The following is a 16863-nucleotide window of genomic DNA, read 5'->3' on the forward strand; positions in this document are numbered from 1 at the left end:
TGATTTCTTGACTGCTGCTTCCATGGCTGTTGATTGTGGATCCAAGTAAAATGAAATCCTTGACAACTTCAATCTTTTCTCCGTTAATCATGATGTTGCTCCTTGGTCCAGTTGTGAAGATTTTTGTTTTCTTTATGTTGAGGTGCAATCCATAATGAAGTCTGTGGTCTCTGACCTTCATTAGTAAGTGCTTCAAGTCCTCTTCACTTTCAGCAAGCAAAGTTGTGTCATCTGCATAACGCAGGTTGTTAATGAGTCTTCCTCCAATCCTGATGCCCCGTTCTTCTTCATATAGTCCAGCTTCTCGGATTATTTGCTCAGCATACAGACTGAACAGGTATGGTGAAAGAATACAACCCTGACGCACACCTTTCCTAACTTTAAACCAATCAGTATCCGCTTGTTCTGTCCGAACAACTGCTCTTGATCTATGTAAAGGCTCCTCATGAGCACAATTGAGTGTTCTGGAATACCCATTTTTCACAATGGTATCCACAGTTTGTTATGATCCACACAGTTGAATGCTTTTGCAGAGTCAATAAAACACAGGTAAACATCCTTCTGGTATTCTCTGCTCTCAGCCAGGATCCATCTAACATCAGCAATGATTTCTCTGGTTCCACGTCCTCTTCTGAAACTGGCCTGAATTTCTGACAGTTCCCTGTCAATATAGTGCTGCAGCCGTTTTTGAATGATCTTCAGCAAAATTTTGCTTGTGTGTGATATGAATGATATTGTTGTATAATTTCCATGTTTGGTTGGATCACCTTTCTTGGGAATAGGCATAAATATGGCTCTCTTTCACTCAGCTGGTCAGGAAGCTGTCTTCTACATTACTTGGCATAGACGAGTGAGCACCTCCAGCGATCCATCTGTTTGTTGAAACATTTCAATTGATATTCCATCAATTCCTGGAGCCTTGTATTTCATCAATGCCTTCCGAGCAGCTTGGACTTCTTCCTTCACTACCATCGGTTCCTGATCATATGCTACCTCTTGAAATGGTTGAACATCAACTAATTCTTTTTGGTATAATGACTCTGTGTATTCCTTCCATCTTCTTTTGATGATTCCTGCATCGTTTAATATTTTCCCCATAGAATCCTTCACTATTGCAACTCGAGGCTTGAATTTTTTCTTCAGTTCTTTCAGCTTGAGAAACGCCAAGCGTGTTCTTCCCTTTTGATTTTCCATCTCCAGCTCTTTGCACATGTCATTACAATACTTTACTTTGTCTTCTCCAGATGCCCTTTGAAATCTTCTGTTCAGTTCTTTTACTTCCTTTTGCTTTAGCTGCTTGATGTTCAAGAGCAAGTTTCAGAGTCTCCTCTGACATCCATCTTGGTCTTTTCTTTCTTTCCTGTCTTTTCAATGACCGCTTGCTTTCTTCATGGATGATGTCCTTGATGTCATTCCACAACTCATCTGGTCTTCGCTCACTAGTGTTCAATGCATCAAATCTATTCTTCAGATGGTCTCTAAATTCAGGTGGGATATACTCAATGTTATATATTAGCTCTCGTGGACTTGCTATGATTTTCTTCAGTTTCAGCTTGAACTTGCATATGAGCAATTGATGGTCTGTTCCACAGTTGGCCCCTGGCCTTGTTTTGACTGGTGATATTGAGCTTTTCCATCACCTCTTTCCATAGATGTAGTCAATTTGATTTCTGTGTGTTCCAACTGCGAGGTCCATGTGTATAGTCACCATTTATGTTGGTGAAAGAAGGTATTTGCAATGAAGAAGTCGCTGGTCTTGCAAAATTCTATCATTTGATCTCTGGCATTGTTTCTATCACCAAGGCCATATTTTCCAACTACTGATCCTTCTTCTTTGTTTCCAACTTTCGCATTAAAATCACTAGTAATTATCAATGCATCTCGATTGCATGTTTGATCAATTTCAGACTGCAGCAGCTGATAAAAATCTTCTATTTCTTCATCTTTGGCCCTAGTGGTTTGTGCATAAATTTGAATAATAGTCGTATTAACTGGTCTTCCTTGTAGGTATATGGATATTATTCTATCACTGACAGTGTTGTACTTCAGGATAGATCTTGAAACATTCTTTTTGACGATGAATGCAACACCATTCCTCTTCAAGTTGTCATTCCCAGTATAGTAGACTATATGATTGTCTGATTCAGAACGGCCAATACCAGTCCATTTCAGCTCACTAATGCCTAGGATATCAATGTTTATGCGTTCCATTTCATTTTTGACAATTTCCAGTTTTCCTAGATTCATACTTTGTACATTCCAGGTTTTGATTATTAAAAGATGTTTGCAGCTGTTTCTTCTCATTTTGAGTCATGCCACATCAGCAAACGAAGGTCCGGAAAACTTTATTCCATCCACATCATTATGGGCAACTCTAGTTTGAGAAGGCAGCTCTTCCCCAGTCATCTTTTGAGTGACTTCCAACCTGGGGGGCTCATCTTCCAGCACTATATCAGACAATGTTCCACTACTATTCATAAGATTTTCACTGGGTAATGCTTTTCAGAAGTAGACTGTCAGGTCCTTCTTCCTAGTCTGTCACAGTCTGGAAGCTCAGCTGAAACCTGCCCTCCATGGGTGACCCTACTGGTTTCTGAATACCGGTGGCATAGCTTCCAGCAACACAGCAACATGAAAGCCCCCACAGTGCAACAAACTGACAGACACGTGGGGGCAGGATTGCATTAATTAATATATAAGTACTTCTTACAGTACTTTATATATTATGTAGATAATATATATAATAATGTAAGCATTATACAAGCTATTATATTATCATCTTTATCCTTGTTGTCATTATTTTGTCACATCGAATCAATGTCTGATACAAGCCTAACTGAAATAAGTGTTAGTTATATAACTCGATATTAACATTATAATGAGGGTTCTACATTTTGGAAAAGTATGCAATCTGAGGAAAAATGTCATCTTTTTCCTGGCTGTCTCCTCAAAGATTTAAGGTACAGTGGTCTTTAAACTCCCAAGGAAGGATATCCAATACAGAGCGATGGTGGGGCTGGTTGAGCTGCAGGGTAATATAAAGAACCTTGTTATTCTCTGGTTTACCTGGATACTTACTTAAGCTTGAATTAAAGCAAGAGTAGTGAACACCTTCAAAATGGTCAAGAATGGGCATGTTACTAGGAATTCTTTTTACTTTTCTTTAGATGGTCCAGCTCCACCTGCAAAAGAAGAATATCAACTTTTTGGAAGCCAGAGTCAAAAAAGCTAACTCCCTGGAAGTACTGCCCCACAGAGCTTCTGCAATTTCCCTTGCTTTCTGAGTCTTTTTTTTTTTTTTTTTTCCTGAGTCTGGATCAAGTGTATTTGAAGGAAGAGGCAGAAGAATAACTTCCACTTTGGGAGGATCATACATGACAGATCTGGTTACCAAGGGGTTGAGTCCCTTCCAAATTGGTGGGCATACTCTTGAAAATTTGACCAGAATTCTTGGAAAATATATCAATACATCATCAGATCCTTCACCCTCAAGGATATCTTCATAAAGAGACAAAAATAAATAAACAATTCCTAACAAAAGCCTGGAGCCCTGGTGGTGCAGTGGTTAAGAGCTTGGCTACTAACCAAAAGGTCAGCAGTTCGAATCCACCAGCTGCTCCTTGGAAACCCTATGGGGCAGTTCTACTCTCTCCTATAGGGTCGCTTTCAGTCAGAATTGACCCAACGGCAACAAGTTTAGTTTTTCGTTTTTAATAAAAGCATAATAAACAGAGTTCCAGGATTGCCAGGACTACCATGGACTCAGCAAAGGAATGGCATGTAATCACTACCCACTTCCCTTCATTTTCAACCTCCTGAACACATCTCACTATATCTTCACAAGACTAATCCTACGAAGTGTACGCAGAGAGCAAGATAATCAGGAGGCAACTTCCAAGAAACATCCTGTGCATCTCAAATTAGCAATACCGACCTTTAGTTTCCAGTGTCTTCCCTACTTTCCAATGGCACAAAAAATGAAAATTTGCATCAATGTTTGGATTGGCAGAGCTATATCATGTATTTAGATGACAGCTTCCCCTGAATCTTGGCTGACCGCAGCAGAACCACTGAAACCTTGAATAATGCATTTTGAACACTTGATATGGGATTGTTTCTGGGCCACATTTTGCCTACATTAAGACCTCTATGTGATACCAGTGTAGGTGTCTGTTCTGGAAATTTTGCCCTAACCATCATGAAAGCATAGTAGTTTCTGGGACCTTCCAGTTACAAGTGGTTCATCCCTAAGTTTCCTGCCTTATCACTGGACAACCAACTTCATCAGATGGGAAAGGCTTTGTCTGCATTCAAACCACAGATATAGAAGTCTAAACCTGAACACCCTTTTACTTCTTCCTTGATTTTGGTTTATTTAGGTCCAATCCAGTCTCACATCCAAGGAAATCATAAAGACCTTCCATCTGGGATCATTTGCCTAAATTTGAAGTATATACTTTAGAATTTCCTTTAGTGAGGGTCAGCTGTTACAAACTGTCTTTGGTTGGTTTGAAAAATGTCTTTATTCTTCCTTTATTTTTTAAGCATTTATTTGGTGTATGGAACTCTATGTTGAAAGTTTTTTTCTTAGCACATGGAAGGCTCCATTCCACAATTTTCTGGCAATTCATTTTTACCATTAAGAAGCCAACTGTGATTTTTGCTTCATTAAGGGTAACCTGTAAACTCTAACTTCTTTGAAGATTGTGTCTATGTCTTAAGTAATCTGCAACTTCACTTTGACTATTCTGTCAATTGTCTATGGTCACTCCTTAGTAGGCAGTGCATTTTTTTCTCTGGCAGCTTTTGACCTTTTATCTTCGGCATATCGTTATAGCAGAGTGTTTCTAGGTGTAAAATGTGTATTCAGCCTATATGAGATGTCTTGCTTTATTAATCCCTGGATGGTTTGGTGTTTTTCATTAGTTCTAGAATGTTCCCAGTTATTATCTTTTCAAATATAGTCACTGCATAAAACAATAATCACATTGTTTTGTGGGGTTAAATATAGACCTAAAAAACACAAGCCAATAGGATATAAGCCAGGAAGAGAGTGACTAGAATAAAAGTGTTCTAAGGTCTTTGGCCTTTGTTAGAATGGTGAGGACACAAGTAACACAATACTTGATAATTTATATTAAATTGTCTAGCTTAACTACTAAAACATTATAAATTGAAAATATAATCTATATAAATTTAAATGTTATGATATACAAATTCAAAATATAAATTTAAGACTTTAAATTTATATATTATAAATTTGAAACAGTGGAGGGAAAAAAAGAGAATGAAAAAAATGATCAATTCCAAAGAAATTACTTAAATAGACTCAATAATTGTTAGTTTCCCTCCTTTGACCCTTTTCTCACTGATTCCCCATACTGGATATATGTGTAAGTAGACAGCAAAGAATATGTTGTTGCAGTGTGCCGTCAAGTCGATTCCAACTCATAGCAACACTAAGGGCTGAGTAGAAGTGCCCCATAGGGTTTCTCACACTATAATCTTTATGGCAGCAGACTGCCAGGTCTTTTCTCCTGTGGAGCTCCTGGTCAGTTTGAACTGCCCATCTTTCAGTTAGCAGCCGAGTGCTTAACTCTTTTGCCACCATGACTCCTAGGGGAAGAATACACCAGATATTTTTTCAGTGCAAATTTCAGAAGTCCAGCACTATCTTCCCTCCACTGACAAGGCTCCTGGGACTGCTAATCAGATGCCTTGTTCTGGATAAGCAGAAACATAACCCAAGGTAGGCCAATTGAACTGTGGGAAAAAGAACAATTAGGCTGAAAACAGTTGGGATATTTTCAGTTCAGTTGGCTATTCCAGGGGAAAATATCAAGCAGCAACCACCATTTCAACTCTCTGGAGCTGCTAACCAAAAGGTCTGTGGTTGGAATCCACCAACTGCTCCTTGGAAACCCATGGGCAGTTTCTACTCTCTCCTATGGGGTCACTATGAGTCAGAACTGACTCGATGACAGTGGGTTTTTTTTTTTTTTTTTTTGGTTTGGAGCTGCCTGGTTCCTGACTGTACCAAGCTTAGTTTTTCAGCTTTCCTTTTCTTCCTACAAGCATCCTATACATTCATCTAATAAATTCCTGTTACGTTAGTTAGAATCAGGTTCCAGCATACAATCAAACTGATACCCTCTTTCTTTCTTGGCTGCATCTCCTGGTTCTCTTTACCTGTCTGATTACTCCATGCTCCTACCACATCAGTTTTTTGGGGGGGCTCCCCTTTATCCTCTGGGCTATTACTGTTCATTCTTAGCTGCCTCACTTCTTTTTCTTTGCTTTAGATTTTCTCTCTGTGAGATTTTATTCACAGTTGTGGCTTTGATTCTTGTCTTTAAACTGATATCATTTGAATTCATAACTCCTGTATTGATCTAGTTTTACATTTGCTTGCTGTTTATCACCCCCACTACCAACTCAAACTCAGTATGATACAAATGACACATCTTTTATTCATTTAAAAACCAGTTTTTGCTTCTTCATTCCTGATGTTATCCAGTTACCCGGGATAGAAAATTGATTTTTCTCATTTTCACTGTAGTGGACATCTGTTGTTTTTGTCTATCCTTCATGTCAATGGACTCAAACATGCCAACAATCATGAAGATGGCACAGGACAGGGCAATATTCTGTTCTGTTATGGATCAGGTCCTACTTGATGGCAACTAACAATAAATATTAGTTTCTTCTAGAAAATAGCACTTATTCCATTGCCAATCAGGGTGCCCTGCCTCTTCAAAGAAATGGTAACATGACCCAGGTGGAACCAATCTGTATATAATATACGGGTATTGGGAAAAGAGCAGGTATTGTTCCTGAGGTTGCTACGCTGGGAGGATGTAAATCTATTATATGGAGAGAGCCTGCTTAGAAGAATACAGTCAATACATAAACAGAGTAAGGACTGACAGGTGGCAATACACAGCCTTGAACTCTCTTAAGTTTAAAACCACGTCCAACCTAGACTTTCCAAGTCTATCAGCCAATAAATTGTTTATTTTTTCTTAAGACCATGTAATTGCATTTCTATCACTTGTATTATGCTAAAGAGCCAATATACTTACCAAATTCTATTATCTTACCTTCAAAGTGTCTCACATGCATCCTTTTCTGCTGCTACTCGGTGACTTCATGCTTGAACTATTACAACAGCCACCTTACAGGTCTACCTGCTGCCAATCTATTGTTTTGCCAATATATCCATCACAACTATCAAACTTAGCTTATTAATGAAATGTGAGATTATATCACTCCTCTCTTTCAATATTTTCAATGATTCCCTATTGCATAATGAACAAAGTCCACATTTCTAAAATGGCATTTATTTAAGGATTTCCAAAATGAGAATAATCTAGTCTGAATCTACCACTCATTAATTTGAGCATCTGTTGTGTGCCAAACATCATTCTGAATATGATAGACATGTTGTCGTTATTGTTAGGTGCCGTCGAGTCGGTTCTGACCCATAGCGACCCTGTGCACAACAGAACGAAACACTGCCCGGTCCTGAGCCATCCTTACAACCCTTGTTATGTTTGAGCTCATTGTTGCAGCCACAGTCAATCCACCTCGTTGAGGGTCTCCCTCTTTTCCGCTGACCCTTTACTCTGCCAAGCATGATGTCCTTCTCCAGGGACTGATTCATCCTGACAACATGTCCAAAGTACGTAAGACACAGTCTCGCCATCTTTGCCTCTAAGGAGCATTCTGATCGCACTTCTTCCCAGATTTGTTTGTTATTTTGGTAGTCTATGGTATATTCAATATTCTTCGCCAACACCACAATTCAAAGGCATCAACTCTTCTTCGGTCTTCCTTATTCACTGTCCAGCTTTCACATGCATATGATGCGATTGAAAATACCATGGCTTGGGTCAGGTGCACCTTAGTCTTCAGGGTGACATCTTTGCTCTTCAACACTTTGAAGAGGTCCTTTGCAGCAGATTTGCCCAATGCAATGCATCTTTTGATTTCTTGACTGCTGCTTCCATAGGTGTTGATTGTGAATCCAAGTAAAATGAAATCCTTGACAACCCAATCTTTTCTCTGTTTATCATGATGTTGCTCATTGGTCCAGTTGTGAGGATTTTTTTCTTTATGTTGAGGTGCAATCCATACTGAAGTCTGTGGTCTTTGATCTTCATTAGTAAGTGCTTCAAGTCCTCTTCACTTTCAGCAAGCAAGCTTGTGCCATCTGCATAACGCAGGTTGTTAATGAGTCTTTCTCCAATCCTGATGCCCCATTCTTCTTCATATAGTCCAGCTTCTCAGATTATTTGCTCAGCATACAGATTAAATAGGTATGGTGAAAGAATACAACCCTGACACACACCTTTCTTGACTTTAAACCAATCAGTATCCCCTTGTTCTGTCTGAACAACTGCCTCTTGATCTATGTAAAGGTTCCTCATGAGCACAATTAAGTGTTCTGGAATTCCCATTCTTCGCAGTGTTATCCATAGTTTGTTATGATCCACACAGTCGAATGCCTTTGCATAGTCAATAAAACACAGGTAAACATCCTTCTGGTATTCTCTGCTTTCAGCCTGGATCCACCTGACATCAGCAATGACATCCCTGGTTCCACGTCCTCTTCTGAAACCGACCTGAATTTCTGGCGGTTCCCTGTCAGTATACTGCTGCAGCCATTTCTGAATGATCTTCAGCAAAATATGATAGACATAGTGATGACAAAATCAAAATCCCTCCACATAGAACTTACGTTCCATTGGGAGGGCTGGAACTCTCACATCCTCCCAATCTGATCTAGTGATAACTGCATGTTAGCCTCAGCTAATTTTTAGTTCTCAGTGACCTTCCCATTTGTTTAACATCAAAATCCAATGTTAAATTCTCTATGTGGTCCATGATTTAACAGCACTTTTGTTTCTCTAGAAATTTGTTTATATTACATTTCATTTGTCTAATTTTACATAAGTATTTACGTATCCATCTTGTCTTGTGTAAAAACTTATTGAGGGCAGGGAACATATTTTATTTGTCTTTGTACCCCCCCATAATGCTTTGCATATTGTAGGAACTCACTGAATTTGTCATAATCAAATTTGTTGAAACATAAATACAAGAAAACAAAATGTTACTGGAGTGTAGGGAGAAGAGTTACATTTATTGAATGCCTATCATATGTCAAAAGTTATTCTAGATGCTTTTCATATATCACTTAATCCATGTAACGTCACACTTGGGGAAACTAAGACCAAGGGAAATTAAGTAATTTATGTAGAGGTTACAGATAGTCGCCAAACCAGAAAATGAATCCAGATTCTTCTGACTACAAAGCTCACTTTCTACTTCACTACATGGCACTCTGGTTTGTCACTACGAATAATATAATTTCCCCCTTTCACCATGATCAAAGATAGCCTTCAATTCTAAAAGCTAAGATTCTATGAGAGCTCTTAAGCAAATGTTTTGTAAATTTGGTTGCTGTCTTTAATGTATAGGTGGTCAAAAATTGCATAGCATGATACTGAAATAAAACACATTAATAAAATAAAATTTTCCATTTTACTTTTATCCAAAACAAACTTATTCCTTTTCTGAAACAATTACATATTAAGAAATGAAAAGAGTTGTTCGTTTTGTTCCTCCCTTTTTCCTTAACACTTTCAGTTTGGATTCCAGTTTCTCTGCAAAAGAGGTAAGTTACAGTTTCACTCTGGCACCAGCTTATTTTTTACTTTGAGCAGGTTTCTTAACCACTGTCAATTATTTTAGTTTCCTCAGGTGTAAAGGAATATCTAAAAAGACCAATACTAAACTTCAGGTAATAAATTCATGACTGAACAAAGGAATTGGAATTACACCCAACAAGAAAACTTTGTACCACACTAGAATGATTTGAACAATACCTATCATATTTGTAATTTATTAGCTATAAAATTACTTCCTCATTTTGGGAGTATTATTTTACCCTTTGCCTGATATTTAATGTTATCATTTGCCTTAAAACATACAATACTATAAAGAACATTAGAATATGTGGATTATTAGGTATCATTCAAAATAATCACACAATTACGGTTAAATAAATCCTCACTTGTATTTATATGATACAAAATACACAGTAAAGACAAACACTCTGGTCATATTTTCCAATAATTATCAACTTCAGTTTATCTGTCCTGGTGATTATAATGGAAAACACAGGCAAAAGTTTACAGCCCAAGTTAATTTCTCATTCAAAAATTTATACACGTTTTCTGACATTGGTTGTAATTCCCACAATGTAACAAGCACACTCCCTCTTTCCACTCTGGGTTCCCTGTGTCCATTTGTCCAGTTCCTGTTCCTTCCTGCCATCTCGTCCTGCTTTTGGACAGGAGCTGTCCATTTGGTCTTGTGTATTTGAACTAAAAGCACATTCCTCATGTATGTCATTTTTTTGTTTGAAAAACAGGTATTTCTGATATACAGTGTCTTGGTGGGTGTTTTACTTTAAAAGAACTTGGAAACCAAGTTAACAATATAAGCAAAAATTACAAGATAAATATAAATAACACTCATTTTCCCTCTCACTCCTAAGTGAAGAGGTAACTCTACGGAGAAGAGAGCCAAGGCTCTTTGTTTCTAAGCTTAGTCTTCTCATCTGCAAAATGAGGATTATAATACATAATCTTACAGAAGTTTGAGATTGTTTGTCTAGCACAATGATGGCTCTGCCACTTGCCATTTGTGTGACCTGCTGCATATGGCTTGGTTTTGGAGAGAAATATAGTTCTACCTCTGGACCTATCTAAGGTACAGCAGTGTCATTAGTGGCAAAGGATAGCAATTGCCCCATGCCAGCTCTAATCATTTAGGAGTAACAGTTAAATTTCTGCCCTTTCTAGAATGTAAGAAGACATTTTTTTAAACATAGTCTTTTGTTGCTATATTCAACAATGGACTTAAATACTCTTTTCTAACAATGAAAAGAAACATATGGAATTACAAGTAAATGAGTGTGAATGTTAATTCAATAAAAACTATTTAACAAACTATACCTTTAAAGTATAATCATCCTTAAGTTGGAATAGCAGTATAAGCTAATGTTGTTCTTGTTAGGTACTGTCGAGTCAATTCCAACTCATCGCAACTCTATATGGAAGAGCAAAACTGCCCCATAGGGTTTCCAAGGAGTAGCTAGTGGATTCAAACTGCTAGCTTTTTGATTAGCAACGTGAACTTTTTTTTTTTTTTTTAAGTAATTTTTATTGTGCTTTGAGTAAAATTTTACAAATCAAGTCAGTCTCTCACACAAAAACCCATATACACCTTGCTACACACTCCCAATTACTCACCCCGTAATGACACAGCCTGGTCTCCCCCTCCACTCTCTCTTTTCGTATCCATTTTGCCAGCTTCTAACCCCCTCCACCCTCTCATCTCCCCTCCAGGCAGGAGATGCCAACATAGTCTCAAGTGTCCACCTGATCCAAGAAGCTCACTCCTTACCAGCATTCCTCTCCAACCCACTGTCCAGTCCAATCCATGTCTGAAGAGCTGGCTTCAGGAATGGTTCCTGTCCTGGGCCAACAGAAGGTCTGGGGGCCATGATCACAGGGGTCCTTCTAGTCTCAGTCAGACCATTAAGTCTGGTCTTATGAGAATTTGGGGTCTGCATTTTTTTTTATCCCACTGCTCTTCTGCTCCCTCAGGGGTTCTCCGTTGTGTTCCCTGTCAGGGCAGTCATTGGTTGTATCTGGGCACCATCTAGTTCTTCTGGTCTCAGGATGATGTAGTCTCTGGTTCATGTGGCCCTTTCTGTCTCTTGGGCTTGTAATCGCCTTGTGTCCTTGGTGTTCTTCATTCTCCTTTGACCCAGGTGGGGTGAGACCAATTGATGCATCTTAGATGGCCACTTGCTAGCATTTAAGACCCCAGACGCCACTCTTCAAAATGGGATGCAGAATGTTTTCTTAATAGATTTTATTATGCCAGTTGACTTAGATGTCCCCTGAAACCATGGTCCCCAGATCCCCGCCCCTGCTATGCTGGCCTTCTTCAAAGCATTCAGTTTATTCAGGAAACTTCTTTGCTTTTGGTTTAGTCCAGGTGTGCTGACCTCCCCTGTATTGTGTGCTGTTTTTCCCTTCACCATAGGGTCGCTATGAGTTGGAACCGACTCGAAGGCACTGGGTCACTGGCTTTAAATTAGTTCTTATTTACTATCTAATTAGTGAATGCCCCCTCCCACCCTTCCTCCCTTCCCCCTCTCATAACCACAAAAGAATGTTTTCTTCTCAGTTTAAACTATTTCTCAAGTTCTTCTAATAGTGGTCTTATACAATATTTGTCCTTTTGCAACTGACTAATTTCACTCAGCATAATGCCTTCCAGGTTCCTCCATGTTATGAAATGTTTCACAGATTCATCACTGTTCTTTATCGAAGCATAGTATTCCATTGTTTGACTAAACCATAATTTATTTATCCATTCATCCACTGATGGGCACCTTGGTTGCATCCATCTTTTTGCTATTGTAAACAGTGCTGCAATAAACATGGGTGTGCATATACCTGTTCGTGAAAAGGCTCTTATTTCTCTAGGATATATTCCAAGGAGTGGGATTGCTGGATTGTATGGTAGTTCTATTTCTAGCTTTTTAAGGAAGTGCCAAAGTGATTTCCAAAGTGGTTGTACCATTTTACATTCCCACCAGCAGTGCATAAGTGCTCCAGTCTCTCCACAACCTCTCCAACATTTATTATTATTATTTTTTTTTTATTAGTGCCAGCCTTGTTGGAGTGAGATTAAATCTCATTATAGTTTTGATCTGCATTTCTCTAATGGCTAATGATCGTGAACACTTCCTCACGTATCTGTTAGCCACCTGAATCTTTTCTTTAGTGAAGTGTCTATTCATATCTTTTGCCCATTTTTTAATTGGGTTGTCTTTTTGTAGTTGAGTTTTTGCGTATCATGTAGATTTTAGAGATCAGGCACTGACAGAAATGTCATAAAAACTTTTTCCCAGTCTGTAGGTAGCCTTTTTACTCTTTCGGTGAAGTCTTTGGATAAGCATAGGTGTTTGATTTTTAGGAGCTCCCAGTTATCTAGTTTTTCTTCTGCATTCTTAATAATGTTTTGTATACTGTTTATGCCATGTATTAGGGCTCCTAACATTGTCCCTATTTTTTCTTCCATGATCTTTATCGTTTTAGATTTTATATTTAGGTCTTTGATCCATTTTGATTTAGTTTTTGTGCATGGAGTGAGGTATGGGTCTTGTTTCATTTTTTTGCAGATGGTATCCAGTTATGCCAGCACCATTTGTTAAAAAGACTGTCTTTTCCCCATGTAACTGTTTTGGGGCCTTTGTCAAATATCAGCTGCTCATATGTGGTTGGATTTATGTCTGGATTCTCAATTCTGTTCCATTGGTCCATGTATTTGTTGTTGTACCAGTACCAGGCTGTTTGACTACTGTGGTTCTAAAATCAGGTAAAGTAAGGCCTCCCACTTTGTTCTTCTTTTTCAGTAATCCCTTAGTTATCTGGGGCCTCTTTCCCTTCCATGTGAAGTTGATTTGTTTCTCCATCTCATTAAAGAATGTCGTTGGGATTTGGATCAGAATTGCATTAAATGTATAGATTGCTTTTGGTACAACAGACATTTTCATAATGTTAAGTCTTTCTATCCACGAGCAAGGTATGTTCTTCCACTTAGGTCTCTTTTGGTTTCCTGCAGAACTGTTTTGTAGTTTTCTTTTTATAAGTCTTTTACATCTCTGGCAAGATTTATTCATAAGTATATTATCTTCTTGGGGGCTATTGTAAATTGTATTGATTTATTGATTTTTGCTTGAAGTTCTTTTTGTTGGTGTAGAGGAATCCAACTGATTTTTGTATGTTTATCTTGTATCCTGATACTCTGCTGAACTCTTCTATTAGTTTCAGTAGTTTTCTGGAGGATTCCTTAGGGTTTTCTGTGTATAAAATCATGTCATCTGCAAATAGATACTTTTACTTCTTCCTTGCCAATCTGGACGCCCTTTCTTTATCTAGCCTAATTGCTCTGGCTAGGACCTCCAACACAATGTTGAATAAGAGCGCGACCTGAACTCTTAACCACTGCACCACCAGGGCTCTGCTCTCTTATTAAAACCCAAAAACCCTAGAATTCAAAATTAGTTTTTGTTAAAGAAAGTGACACCTCTTTAAAAAGGCATACATTTTAAAACTTACCCCAATGAGGACAGCATGAGTATTCCAGTATTCTAGAAAGATTCCTTCCAGAAAATAGTACAACAGAAATTTGTCATTAATTATATATATGCTGTTTTATGAATATGTAAGTTTATTGAATTTTCTATGTATGTAGGGAAGAATACTACACTCGCAATACAAAACTAAATGTGACTGGAAGGATGCGACATTGTTGCATACTAGCACAAAATCTTACATCATCTTTTCCTTCATTCCTTACTATTGCTGTCTTACTTGGATTTAAAGGAAACCCAGAAAACAACAGGATGAATTTCCCCTAAGAAGTAAACTCGTTGTGGATGCACTTTTTCAAGTTAATGAGATTTCAAATGGAGGGAAAGCAATTTATCACAACATCCACAGGTTTCTGGTCAACATTTGAAGCTAAACTGCCTAGGTTCAAAATCCTGCTTCCAACATGTGAAAATCATGTAGAAACCTTGGACCATTCCTGCCACCCTGCTTGCCTGTAACCTTGGGTAAGTTATTTAAATTCTCTGTACCTCAGTTTGCTCATAAGTAAAATAATAGTAAGACTGCATATCTCATAGGGTTCTTATGAGCCTCAAATAAGTTATTATTTGTATGGCTCTTGGAATATAGTAAACATGACACCCACTGCTATTGAGCTGAATTAACTCATAGCTAATCTAAAGGACAGAGTAGAACTGCTCCATAGCATTTCCAAGGCTGTAATCTTTACAATCAACACCCATGAAAGCAGCAGTCAAGAAATCAAATGACACATTGCATTAGGAAAATCTGCTGCAAAAGACCTCCTTAAAGTGTTAAAAAGCAAAAACCCAAGCCATGGTATTTTCGATCGCCTCATATGCTTGTAAAAGCTGGACATGGAAAAAGAAAGACTGAATAAGAACTGATGCCTTTGAATTATGGTGTTGGTGAAAAACAGTGAGTATACACGGAGTTCCAAAAGAATGAACAAATCTGTCTTGGAAGAAGTACAGCCAGAATGCTCCTTAGAAGCAAGGGTGGTAAGACTTCATCTCATATACTTTGGACATCCTACTAGGAGGGACCATTCCCTGGTGGACATCATGCTTAGTAGAGGGTCATCAAAAAAGATGAAGACCTCAATGAGATGGTGTCATGGATTGAATTATGTCCCCCCAAAATATGTGTCAACTTGGTTAGGTCCTGATTCCGAGTATTGTATGACTGATTTCCCTTTGTGTTGTAAATCCTGTCACTATGATGTAATGAGATGGATTTGTGGTAGTTATATCGATGAGGTCTATGAGAGTAGTGTCTTAAGCCAATCTCTTTTGACGTATAAAAGAGAGAAATGAGCAGAGAGACACGGGGACCTCATACCACCAAAAAAGAAGCACCAAGAGTAGAGCACATCCTTTGGACCCAGGGCCCTTGCATTGAGAAGCTCCTAGTCCAAGGGAAGATTGATGAGAAGGACCTCTCTCCTGAGCCAACAGAGAGAGAAAGCCTTCCCCTGGAGCTGACTCCCTGAATTTGGACTGTGAGAAATAAGTTTCTCCCTGTTAAAGCCATCCACTTGTGCTATTTCTGTTATAGCAGCACTAGATAACTAAGACAGATGGATTGACACAGTGGCTGCAAAAATGGGCTCGAACACAGCAACGATTATGATGATGGTACAGGACCCACGGGCGTTTTGTTCTGTTGCACACAGGGTCACCATGAGCCAGAACCAACTAAATGACACCTAACAACAATCTTTACAGAAGCTGACTGCTACATCTTTCTTGGAGGGACTGGTGGGTTCTAACAACTCACCCTTTGGCTACCAGCCAAGTGCTTAACCATTGTGCCACCAGGGCTCCTTGTAAACGTGGTATGTTTGTTAAATTAACAGAATTTACAATAATAGCAGGAATAATTTACTGAAAACATAAATAGCTGCCAGTCCATTTTCCTTTGTAATGAAAGACATTTTTAAAATACCTTTCTTTGAAGTTAACAGGTATCTATTAAGCAACTCTTGTGTCTGGTACCTTGAGGGCACAAAATAAATTTATGTGGTCTCTTCCCCTCGAAAAGTTACAGTCTTTCTACTGTACATTCGGAATAAATTCTTACAAAGCTTTAAAGGAACATGCAACAGCAAACGAACGCTACAGTGTCACATAAATTACCTGGTAAGTAAAGATATCAGCAAATTACTCTGTTTATCAATAAAGACGCAACTAGCAACTGGAAATGTCTTTATTTTGAGATTTACACAGAGCAGTGCTAAATACAATGCTGCAAATCAACAGACATTAGAAAGAAATACTAATACTGCATTTTATTTATCTCCACCTGGGGTGTCTGACAAAACTGTGCGAACAATCAGGCAAAACCACGGAGTGAAAACTGTTTGAAAACATCACGGGCTTGGGACTGGAGCCTAAGAAACGGTAGGATAACGTGGTGGCTAGTAAATACCTGCAATCTGCGAGGGAACCAGTGGCTCCGAACCGCGATCGTGATTAGGCACGAAGTTGTTCCTGGAACAGTCCGCATGGCCCAGCAGCGAAAACGGGAAGTTTCTCTTCGCGTGCGACCTCCTACTCCATGATGCGGTCTTGGTAACGGAGTTCATCTCCAGCCCGCGGCCGCGCGGAGGAGGCCGACTTTGAGTGACGAGCCGCTGCGC

The 16863-nt window shown here is 38.8% G+C and overlaps 1 protein-coding gene across 2 annotated transcripts in view; it reads right to left on the minus strand.

Moving 5' to 3' along the window:
- The window catches only part of TTLL7 (tubulin tyrosine ligase like 7), a 245482-nt gene extending 228745 nt beyond the window's left edge, over positions 1 to 16737 (minus strand). For both annotated transcript variants that reach the window (XM_049879618.1, XM_049879617.1), the window contains exon 1: positions 16653 to 16737. The gene's annotated coding sequence lies outside the window, so the exon portion shown is untranslated. The remainder of the gene's footprint in view (positions 1 to 16652) is intronic.
- Between the last annotated feature and the right edge of the window lie 126 nt (positions 16738 to 16863).

The sequence above is a fragment of the Elephas maximus genome, chromosome 3 (assembly GCF_024166365.1).
Source record: "Elephas maximus indicus isolate mEleMax1 chromosome 3, mEleMax1 primary haplotype, whole genome shotgun sequence".
Taxonomy (NCBI): Eukaryota; Metazoa; Chordata; class Mammalia; order Proboscidea; family Elephantidae; genus Elephas; species Elephas maximus.